The sequence below is a fragment of the Tenrec ecaudatus genome, chromosome 7 (genome assembly GCF_050624435.1).
Source record: "Tenrec ecaudatus isolate mTenEca1 chromosome 7, mTenEca1.hap1, whole genome shotgun sequence".
Classification (NCBI taxonomy): Eukaryota; Metazoa; Chordata; class Mammalia; order Afrosoricida; family Tenrecidae; genus Tenrec; species Tenrec ecaudatus.
The window spans coordinates 54,859,954-54,871,759 of NC_134536.1; the positions used below are offsets into that span (position 1 = coordinate 54,859,954).

At 40.8% G+C, this 11,806-nt stretch overlaps 1 pseudogene; it reads left to right on the top strand.

Annotated features, from left to right (window-relative positions):
* Positions 1–3,178: 3,178 nt before the first annotated feature.
* Positions 3,179–9,618, top strand: LOC142452369 (asparagine synthetase [glutamine-hydrolyzing] pseudogene; annotated as a pseudogene).
* The last annotated feature ends 2,188 nt before the right edge of the window (positions 9,619–11,806 follow it).

Below are 11,806 nucleotides of genomic sequence, written 5' to 3' on the forward strand. Positions count from 1 at the left end.
AGTACTTGAGTAGAGGCACCATGTCCATCTGCTACCTTGATGCTTGACATAAATATATGTACATAGATCTATTTCCCTATCATTATATATAAATATACTTACATATGCACATGCCTGTATTTAGACATCTACAAATTCCCTTTGCCTCCTCGTTATTTCCTCTATTTCCTTTTACTTTCCTCTTGTCCCACTCTCACGTTTGGCCTTCATTCATGTTATATTGCCCTTGACCAAATCCTACCAGCCATGATTTTTAATGCTGTGTAGTGTTCAGTTGCAGCCATATGGTATAGTGATTAAGTCGCTGGGCTCTAGTCCACAGTAGAGCCGGCAGTTTGAAACCACCAGTAGCTCTATGGGAGTTAGGGACTCAGAAGCCCATAGAGCTTCCCTTTGAGGCAGCATTGACGCAGTGCCAGTGAATTGGTTTTCCTTTTTGTTTTTTTGTGTAAATAGATGGTTTTCTAGTGATGATAACCTATTTTAAGATTAAAACTTAGATATTATATTTTACTCTGGTAGTATTCATAACAACTCTGAATCTTATATGAAACAAAAGCAAAAACAAAACTACAAGCATGGGGATGGCAGCCATGTCTGCACTTCTCTAGGAACACAGGAGAAGGAGCATCCAACTCCACATTGGCCCGAGGCGGACACTGGTTTGACATCTACTTCCATCACCAACTTTCCCCCATCTTCTGACCCCAATTGTCCCTCACAGAGCATGCTAATGATCTGGTGGGTTTGATAAGCTCTTGTAATGGCAACCAGAACTCAGACAATAATAATTACTATGGATTTTCTTTAGGGAAACTAACTCGTTACATACACATGAAGATAAGAAATAGTCAGGATACAGTATGGCTCCCGTCAAGACAGCCTCTTCATAGCAGGCTGGCCCTTAGCCTCTCAGCCACATCGCTTCTTGTTCTTTGCCTTGCTTGGGCGAGTGTTGCCAAACCTTTTTAGCATTGCTAAACAGCTCCAAGTCCATGGGCAGACTTTTCTTCTCTTTTTCACATGTGATGATGTTTGTTCTTTTTTTCTCACCTAACATAATATGATTGATATGAATGTAATTGTTCTCAGGAGTCAGTCTGCAGGAGTAGCTAAGCATTACCATCTGTCAAGAGAGATACACTAGTGACTCTGGGGGTGTGCTGGGTTAGCTACTGGGCTGCTAATGCTGGATCAGCTGCTCAAACCCATCAGCCACTCCATAGGAGAAAGATGAATCCACGATGTTCTACTGGTCCCTAGGAGTCAGAAGCACGTTGATAGTAGTGGGTTATTCCAATGGGTTTTGGAGACTGAATAGATCTACTGTGTAGTGTCACCTGTTAAGTCTTTCCAAGCAAAGAAGACCAGACATAACATTGTGTTGAGCACATAAGGTTTTTGTTTTTAAATAAGGGAGAATACACACTATGGGGAAACAAAGGTGTCTCAGTGAGAAGTTGTCAGAAAAAAAAGATCAGATGTGAAATTGTGGGGAAAAAAGAAAAGAAATTTTGTTAGGTAATTTGAGGGATTCACATGGTGGTGGGGCTTTACTTTGAATTTGATGCTATTAAAAAATAAATGATACTGTGGTAGGATAGCTGAATACGTGTTAACTAGAAGGAGGAAAGACTAGAGGGAAGCTAAAACTGCATTGGTAAAGGAGTCACACATGTTAGCCACTAGAAAAGGCTACAAAGCAGGTTTTCAGCTAACAAAGCAACTATGATTTTAAAGGTCAGCATGTTCTTGGGGGATTGCCACCTTGCTTTGTGGCTTAGCTAATTTATTTCCTGGAATGTAAACATCCTGGTCTTGTGGCTGTCTGCCCAGACTGTAAATTTTCCACTGGTGACTTTTTTATGATCTTCTTTAAGATTCTACCGGCCTGTTACATTCCCCACTTCTTTTAGGCAAATTTAAATCTTTGATTTTAAAGTTTTTTTCTTCTTCTAAGGTTACGTTTTGATAATGCGAGCGCATAACTAGTAACTTAATATCCCGAGTGTGTCTCTGAATTAGCGAAATAAAAGCCCGAAACACACATGGCCCAACGGTGAGAGCCAACACTAGGAGAACCAGGGGTCCCGCTATGGCACCAATTAACGTGTGAGCCTTGGTGACCATGCAAAGAGGTTTGGTACCAGTTTCCCTGGGAATACCTGGCTTCTGTTTTTTCCTTAATCCTTTTTTTTTTTAGTTGACTAAGGTTTTCTTTAATAATACCAGAATGATTCGCATAGAAACAACACGTGTCCCCCAGAGCCATACACAGGCCCCCTTGTTTAAAGAATAGGAGGTCCAAGTCTCTTTTATTATGAAGGACTACTTTAGCTAGTGAGCTGAGAGATTGTTCTAAGGTGGAGACCGAGCTTTTTAAGGTACTTAGGTCCTCATTTCTGTGTCGGCTAAGTTCTTCAAAATGCATGTTTCCCTGTACCAGTGCTGTGCTGCCCACGGCGGCCGATCCTGCCACTCCATGTCCCAAGAGGACTGGGACTAATGCTGGGTTTTTTTGGTAACGGCGGGGCCGTAACCCTAAGTGTTCCCTACCCCCTTCCCCCTAATAGTAATACACCTGCGGGAGGATATGGGTGAGGACTCAGAGTTCAGGGGGTCCTTGTGGTCCTTGTGCCACGCGGGAAGGTAAGCACATGGAGTTATACCATTAGTACAAGCCCACCAAGTCCCTGCCGGGGCCTTTAACAAAACGTTTCATGCAGGGCCCGGGCGTCGCTTTCGGGGATCGTGGTGAGGGAAGTGCAGACGTTTTGGTAGGGGGAGGAGTTCCACTGGTACTGGTCAGTTGTTAAGCAAAGTCTTTGTCCCCGTGCCCCCATGGGCAGGGGTCTGGGGCGCTGTCCAAGGGTGTTGATTGGAGGGAGATATTTTGCACTCGATTACTTCTCCCATGGAGGCGTTTGTTGCAAGTCCTACATAGTATGGAGGCTCAGGGTTTAGACACAACTACCAGTTAGCAGTTAGATTGGGGCTACAATGGTTAAGAAACGAAAACATGGCAGTGAGGGTTTTTAAAAGGGGTGACCACTGGGCTTCACTTTCTTCTGTCGGCCAGAGGGCATTAGGTCCGGGGGCAGCAGTGACGTTGTGAAGCCCCACCGAAGGAGGAGGAGGAGTCTGTACCGGAGGAACTGTAGGTCTAGGAGGCGGAACGATGATATCTCGGAGAGGCCAGATCGGGTTTTGGGGTGCAGGTAAAACTTTTTTTCTGGATAGAGAATTTAACTCCAGGGTCGTGACCTGAAACATACAATTTTAAACTCCAGGTTTTTTCGCAGACCCAAATTTTGACAGTAAGGAAAATGGGATTACACTTTCCTAATTGACACTTGGTTCCCGAATAGCCCCTTCGGACAGAGATGTGAGCATTAGTATTGGACCAGGGGGCTATAGTTTCACAGCCCCAACTTTTGCAATAAAAGTCCCCTTGGCCCCCACAGTTGTCTTTTGCCACTTTGGGGGCACAGGTAAAACTGGATTTGTTGTAACTGTTTTTTTATGCCTTTATTTCCACACCCATATGATCGGGATTGTTGTGCAAGATGGGCAGCTGCTTTGGGGGGCAGATATGTGCCTTGTCCCAGCAATTCCGCCATGCCCTAGGTACTCCCCAATAGCTTCCATAGGTCAGAAAAGAAGGTGGGTTGTCCTCTGGAGGTTTTATTAAACACTGTAACCCCCCCCCCCTCCCCCCGTAGGCCGTTCGGGTTAAAGTCCATTGCCTGGGCAACACGGTATGGGGGTTCCAGGGCTGCCAAATACTGGAGGTTGAACCTAGAACACATAAAACTAAGAACAAGAGAGTTTGATTTTTAAGGGGTCGTCTGTGCGGATGACATGCCATTTTGAAGAATCTTGCTTGGAAGTGGCCTTCTTGAGTCGAGAATGATGTATGCACTGCTGTTTGCCGGCTACCTTCGCAGCAGTTGGAGTGCTCAAGACAGCGGTGTATGGTCCGTCCCGCCTCGGCTGGAGCAGCTCAGGGTTGAGTCTTTTTACTCACACTAAGTCCCTGGGCTGGAACAACCGGTTCGGATCGGACGGAGGATCAACTTTTTGAGGAATGACGTGGTATAGTTCCTCCCGGATAACCTGAAGTGCCTGCAGTGACTTGAAAAGGTTACAATTTTTTATATTGCTCAAGACCTCATCCTCCACGTGGAAGATGAGAGGAGGGGTCATACCAAACATGATTTTAAACGGGGAGTGACCCTTTAGGTACGGACTACACCGAACTCGCAACAGAGCGAAAGGAAGGAGCTTAACTCAACTGCCGCCTACTTCGGTGGGTTTGTTTCTGCCCAGACCCCAGGTATCTCCTGCTGTAGCTCGTGAAGCAGGTCATTTTTTTCTGACACAGTTCTTGGAGTTTCTAATAATCGATACTCTTCCTGGGCTGGGAAGGTGAGTAAAATCTTTCCTTCCCCTGTCTGCATCTGGGGGACCTTTTCCTCAAAGGAGATGGTGGCCTGTAACTTATGAAGCAGATCCGTCCTAGCAGGGGTTCCGGACACTCCGGGATGACCAAGAAAAAGTGGGTGATGGTCCCGGCACCCAAGTTGGTGATGCGCGCTTTGGACCAGGGGCAAGCTTTTACTTTCCCTGTGGGTCTGGAGGATCTCGCTGGGGCCTCCAAATGTCCCCGAGCGAGACCCTCACCCAGGCCACTCACTGAAACAGAGATGGAAACAGTAAAGCTTTATTCAGACAGATTCGAATCTGGGCTCACACCCGCAACCGAGACAGGCTCAGTCTGTAAGGCGAGAGCCCCGATTTGCATTACAGGCGAGGTTTTATACCTTTTTGCAAGGCTTCCTGCCAGGCAGAGGGAAGGGGAGATACAATAAGCTAACACAGCTCTTATTACTCAGAACAAAGCAGGTTTTCAGCTAACAAAGCAACTATGATTTTAAAGGTCAGCATGTTCTTGGGGGATTGTCACCTGGCTTTGTGGCTTAGCTAATTTATTTCCTGGAACATAAACATCCTGGTCTTGTGGCTGTCTGCCCAGGCTGTAAATTTTCCACTGGTGACTTTTCTATGACCTTCTTTAAGATCCTACTGGCCTGTTACACTTAATAATTTTGAGGACCTGATGCAAGGGGCTTAAGTGGAGAGCAAATGCCTTGAGAATGATTGGGGCAGGGAATGTATGGATGTGCTTTATACAATTGATGTAAGTATATGTATGGATTGTGGTAAGAGTTGTATGAGTCCCTAATAAAATGTAAAAGAAGAAAAGAGAAAAAAATGATTAGGGCAAAGACTGTACAGATGTGCTTTATACAATTGATGTATGTATATGTATGAACTGTGAAAAGAATTGTATGAGCCCCAATAAATTGTTAAAATAAAAAAAATCAATTATCAATCAATTTATATATACATCAATACATTATATATATAAAAATTGTCAGTGGTCAGACATGATTGCAGAGTGATCTTGTTTTTGTCTTGATTCCTTCTGGTCATGGATTGATGTTCTATGACATTGTGTTCAGCAGTACAGCACTAAGATCACCTATTGTGTGCTCCAGAACAGTGTGTAGTAACACCGATGACTGGCTGATAGTGTTAGGATAGAGCCCCTGGAAGTCCATGGAAGTCTCCGAACGCCCCTGGAAGCCCCCAGAAGTTAGTTCTTTCAGTGAAAGATATCTCGAGTGTGTTTTTGTTTTCTTTCTTTTTTTTAAACTAACTCCAGGTGTTTGCACATTCCATTATAATATTTTACTTTCTCTTCTCTAGCTGTCGTTTCAAAATTTGTTAGGTTCTTTTGATCATTTCTTCAATTTGCCTTTCTTATGATGAAGAAGTGCCAGTCTCTTCGAGCATCCACTGGAATGAGTCCTTCAGCTTTAACCTGAATTCCCATCTGAGCAATTGATGGTCTGCCTGTTCCATAGTTGGCTTTTGTTATCAGTCACAATAACTATGTTTCTCAATTATTATTATTTTTTAAATCTCAGAAACTTAAAATATATACACCTTTAAAATAGAAATGCATTAAATTCTAAATAAATTATAAACAATTGGCATTGAGAAGAATTATTTAAAATAATATATCTTTGTAGTTTGGTTTAATTTCAAAAATTAACATATATTTTTAAATTCAGGAAAAGAATATCATTTATTAAAATGTGAAAATGCTTATAATTTATGGTAATTCACAAGAAATTTCTTAATTCCAGTGGTGATGGACAATCCTTTATGTTCTTTGTGTGCATTCTTTTCATGTGTGTCTGGTGGTGATTGGTTATGTAGTAAGTTGGTGGGGGTTTAGCTAATTCATTATCATTCCATTTAGGCAGTTTTTGTTGTTTGAAAATAATGGTAAGGAAAAGCTAAAGTAAGGGATTACTTTAGCATTTATGATGACACAGGTTGATCAAAACAGAGAAATTTAGTTTAATAGATCATTTATAATGTACAAATAAAATGGAAAAATGACGATGAAAAATGAGATATATGAAATGCAATTCTGAGTCTGGTTCAGAATTTGAGCTCAATTTGTAGAAATGATGGATTAGGGAGATAATTATGGAAGAGTTTATTGGTTTTTTTTCTGTGTGTGTATGTGCATGCATGTGTATGTGTGCATGTGCAAACATTTCCAAATAACTGAGAGCACAAAGAAAAGATTAATCAGCAAATTGAAGACAAATACAGCTGTAAGTCTTAAGGACAAGGACAAATATTGAAATATCCTATCAGTTGAAATTCTTTTGAGCAAATGTTTTTCCTTTTCTCTTGTGTATTTACTTGCCGTGTTCTACAAACAAATGTGTCATGTTTTAGGTTTAAAAATATTTTTAAAATATTAAAATGAAAATTACAGACCTGTATCTATAATTAAGATAGGCACTAAGATTTTCAATAAAATCTTAACCAAAAGAATTCAACAAAGTATCCAAAATTAATACGTCATGTTCAACTGGGATTCCTACCAAATATGCAAGGAGGGTTTAATATTAGGGAAAAAATGTAATTCCTCACATAAATTAAATAAAGGAGTAGCATAGTATTCTATCAATCAATGCCTAAAAGGCATTTGATAAAATTCAACATCATCCTGATAATAAAATTCAATAAAATAGATATATAATGGAAATTTCTCAACACAATAAAAGCTATTACTTGAAACCAATGACCAGCATCATCACTCAATGGAGAGAAATTGAAAAGATTCTGCCTTCCAACAGGAATTAGACAAAGATTCCCTTATCAATTTTTATTTTATATCATCTTGGAACTTTTAGCTAGAGCTTGAAGACACTAAAAAGACATTACAGGCATTCGGCACAGGTGAAACAAAACTCTCTTAAAGTCCAGTCTTTCAAGTGGAGCTGCCGGTGACTCTTTATTGCCGACCAATGAAATTGCAGCCCAATGCATAATCACTGTGCCAACAGGACTCCTAGCTCGGTTAAATTATTTAACAATATAGATAAGTGCTCTTGTGCCCATGAACGGAGTATTCACTATTACATTAATTTTTCCACAAATTTTCCTTCCACAAATGACTTTCCCTTAGTTGAGGCAAAGGTTTCATTGCAACCAAGACAATTTTACTGAGACAATAGGTTTGCCCTCAATAATATAGAAGAACCTCCTTACTTCTTTGTAAAATTACTAATTTCAAGTCCTTACCCCACAGAGATTCTGAGTTGATAGACCTTGGGGGAAGAGACAAAAGTCTGAAATATGTGGGGAGTCTCTGCCTACATTTTGAGTGACATTAATGGTTGACTTTCTTGTATTTATCGCTGCTATCTGGTGTGTATGTATGTGTATCTGTCTCTGATCTTTATATGGAGCTATCCCATACTCACTTATTCTGAGAAATTAAAAAAATGATTAACTGATTCTAAAACTAATTTAATAAGGTTCTCTATACAACCACTTTCAAAAAATATTGCAAATTTATCAATTCAGTGGGAGAGAAGTCTGAATTCAGGGCACAGGCTCTAGGGAAAGTCTGAAAATGAGGTTGCAGAAAATTGTTCTCATTTCTCTCTTAAATGTGTGGTAGATTTACTAGTAAAACTACATGGGCCTGAGGCATTCTGTTTTTGAAGTTTATTACCTATTAGTTATCGGTTTATTCTCTCTTTACATATAGACCTAATTAGATGATCTAATTTTCCTTCTTTTGAATTTGGTTAATTTTGTGAATCTTTCAAGGAATGGTCTAAAGTTTCATTCATTGTGTACATAGAGTCATTTAGAATTTCCCTTATTATGTTTTAAATGTTTATAATATCAGTAGTAATGCTAACACTTTTATTTCTGATGTTTATAATTTGTGTCTTCTCTTCTTGATTAGCCTAGCTGGACATTTATAAACTAGATTTAACTCATCACAAATCAAATATAGCTTTAACTGATTTCTGCTCCAGTGCGTATTTCTTTTCTTTTGCTTACTTTGCATTGAATTTGTTCTTCCTTCTTGTGCTTCCTTAGCCTGGTGGATTTGTTATGGTTATTAGGGCATGTTGAGTTGATCTTAACAGAAAGTGATCACATGTCAGTTCATTTCATTGAGTCTTCCTTTCTCTAGAGAAGCGAGCCAATGAAGCTTGTTTATCACACAAAAAACGACTCATCAAGAACAACATCTGGATCCTCGTTAACAATGCTGTTAAGAACGTGTGAGGACGGATAGAAGGACAGAATGCCTAGTATCAGGAGGTTTGCAGTCCAGCCTAGTTGTTGCCACCCCGATGAAGCAGCTTAAAGAGGCCCATGCTCAGTATGCCTTCCAGACAGTTGTGATTGGGATGGAAGACAGTCCTGATTTACAGGCTGCAAGGAAAGTAGCGAAGCACATTGGAAGTGAGCACCATGAGGTCCTCTTTAATTTTCAGGAAGGAATTCAGGCCCTGGATGAAGTCATATTTTCCTTGGAAACTTATGACATTAGAACAGTTCGTGCTTCCATAGGTATGTATTTAATTCCCAAATACATCCGGAGGAACACAGGTAGTGTGATCTCTGGAGAAGGTGCAGATGAACTTACACAAGGTTGCATATATTTTCACAAGGCTCCATCTGCTGAGAAAGCTGAGGAAGAGAGTGAGAGGCTCCTGAAAGAACTCTGCATATTTGATGTTCTCCAGGCAGGTCGAACTACAGCTGCCCATGGCCTTGAACTGAGAGTCCCATTCCTGGATCATCGATTCTCTTCCTACTACTTGTCTCCTCCACCAGAAATGAATATTCCAAAGCGTGGGACAGAGAAACATCTCCTGTGAGAGGCTTTGGAGGACACTAACCTGTTACCTAAAGAGATTCTTTGGTGACAGAAAGAAGATTTCAGCAATGGGATCACCTCGGTGAAGAATTCTTGGTGTAAGATTTTACAGGACTTTGTTGAATGTCAGGTTGATGATACAATTGGTGGCAACTGCCTTGGAGATGGTTCCCTTCCACACTCTGAAAACGAAAGAAGCTTACGACTACCGCCAGATCTTTGAACGCCACTACCCTGGTGGGGCTGACTGGCTGACCCATTACTGGATGCCTAAGTGGATCAATGCCACTGACCCATCCGCCCATCCACTTGCCCATTACAAGTCAGCCTCCAAAGCTTAAGTGCTCTCTAAGCAGAATAGTCAACGGGAAAATGCTGCTTGTTTGGTGTTGTACGGTACCACAGCTGGATCCTGGGAACAAGGAGCCAACTACTCAAGTTTACTTGAATTAAATAAAATAAAAGAAATCTGAAAATAAAAAAGGCTCACACAGTTTGTAGAGGTTAGAATGTTCTACGCCTTTGAGTCAGATGTCAGGCGGAGCAGTGGTTCTCAATATTCCTAATGCCGCGACCCTTTAATACAGTTTCTCATGTGGTGGTGACCCCCCAATGGCAAACTATTTTTGTTGCTACTTCATAACTGTAATTTTGCTACTATTATGAATTGGGTGACCCCTGTGAAAGAGTGGTTGAACCCACAAAGGCGTCACAACCCACAGGTTGAGAACGGCTGGGCTGGAGGCTTCTCCTGACTCACATACATTTTGGGGTTGACAAACCCACCATTGGCATTTCTGCTGATTACTGAATGAATTCAGGTGAGTTGGTAAGCTGCCCCAAACTCACAGGATTGGAAGTAAATATGGCAGGATCCTGGCTCAAATCCAAAGAACTAAAGGTCAGATTTTGTGTGTGCCAGAAGCATGATCCAGATGCAGCAGAAAGCAGTGGAGCTTTGCTAGAATGTCCACATATATTAGAAAGTGACCACGCCTTTGATGAAACTACATTGCAATTGATCGATTATTAATAGCAGATCCCATCAAAGAGGTGCTACCTTATGTCACATCTCAGCAAGGGAATGACTACATCATAACTGTCACATCACTGAGATTCACGGCTTAGGTAAGTGGACTGTAACCGTAACCAAGGAAAAAGTATCTGGCCTGGCCATACTTCTCCAAAAGGGGTTTGTTTGTTCTGGTAGCCCATGAAAACTTATATTATTGATTTTGAATATTTATTTTCACAAATCCTTTTAATACTATACATTTCTTTCATAACACTGCATTCACTGCACTCTACACATACAAATAAAGTGTATCTACTTTTCATTTAGTTAAAAAACAATCAAATTTCTCTTCAGCCTTCTTTCACCTATGTATTGTTTTGATGTGTGCTACTTAATCTCCAAATAATATTGGATCATAAGATATCTTTCTTCTACTGATTTCTGATTTAATTCCATTATGGTCCAAGGGCATAGTTTGCATAGCTTCTATTCTGGTTTCAGAAGAATGTGCATCCTGTCGCTGTCAGTTATGTATTCTGCAAATATAAATTAGTTCCCACTGACTTACGGTGCCATTCAGGTCAACTATCTCCTTATTAGACCTATCAAATACTGATAGCGTGGTGTTGAATTTCTCAACTATAATAATGGGTTTGCCTATTCCTCTAAACTACTCTATTTGTCTTCGCCTCATATATTTTGATACTCTCTTCTTAGGTAATAATCATAGATGTTGTTGTTGTTAGGTACCATCGAATCAGTTCCGACCCATAATGACCTTATACACAACAGAAGGTAACACAGCCCAGTCCTGTGCCATCACCATAATTGTTCTTATGTTCAGACCCATTGGTGCAGCTACTGTGTCCATCCATCTCCTTCAGGGCCTTCCCCTATTTTGTTGCCCCTCTACTTTATCAAACATGATGTCGTTCTCCAGGGACTGATCTTTCTTGACAATAAGTCCAAAATATGTAGGGCACATTCTTGCCATCCTTGTCTCTAAGGAGCACTCTGGCTTTACTTCCTCCAAGGTGGATCAATTAGTACATGGAACTTTCTAAAGGCTTCTCCAGCACCACAGTTCAAATGCATCAACTCTTCTCCAGTCTTCCTTATTCAATATCCAACCTTCACATGCATATGATAGAATTGAAAATACTTGTGTCATGAGCACCTTAGTCCTCAAGGTAGCAGTCTTGCTCTTCAATGCTCTGAAGAGGTCTTGTGCAGCACATTTACTTAGTGAAACACATCTTTTGCCCTCTTAGGTGCTGCCATAATAAGCATTGATCATGGATCTAAGTAAGAAAAAATCTTTGACAATTTCAACCTTTTCTCCATTTATCATGATGCTTCCTATTGGTCCAGTTGTAAGGATTTGGGTCTTCCTTACTTTAAGTTTTAATTCATCCTGGAAGCTACAATCCTTGGTTTTCATCAGCAAGTGCTTCAATCCCTCTTCACTTTCAGCAAGCAAGGTTATCCCATCTGCATACTGCAGGTTGTTACTG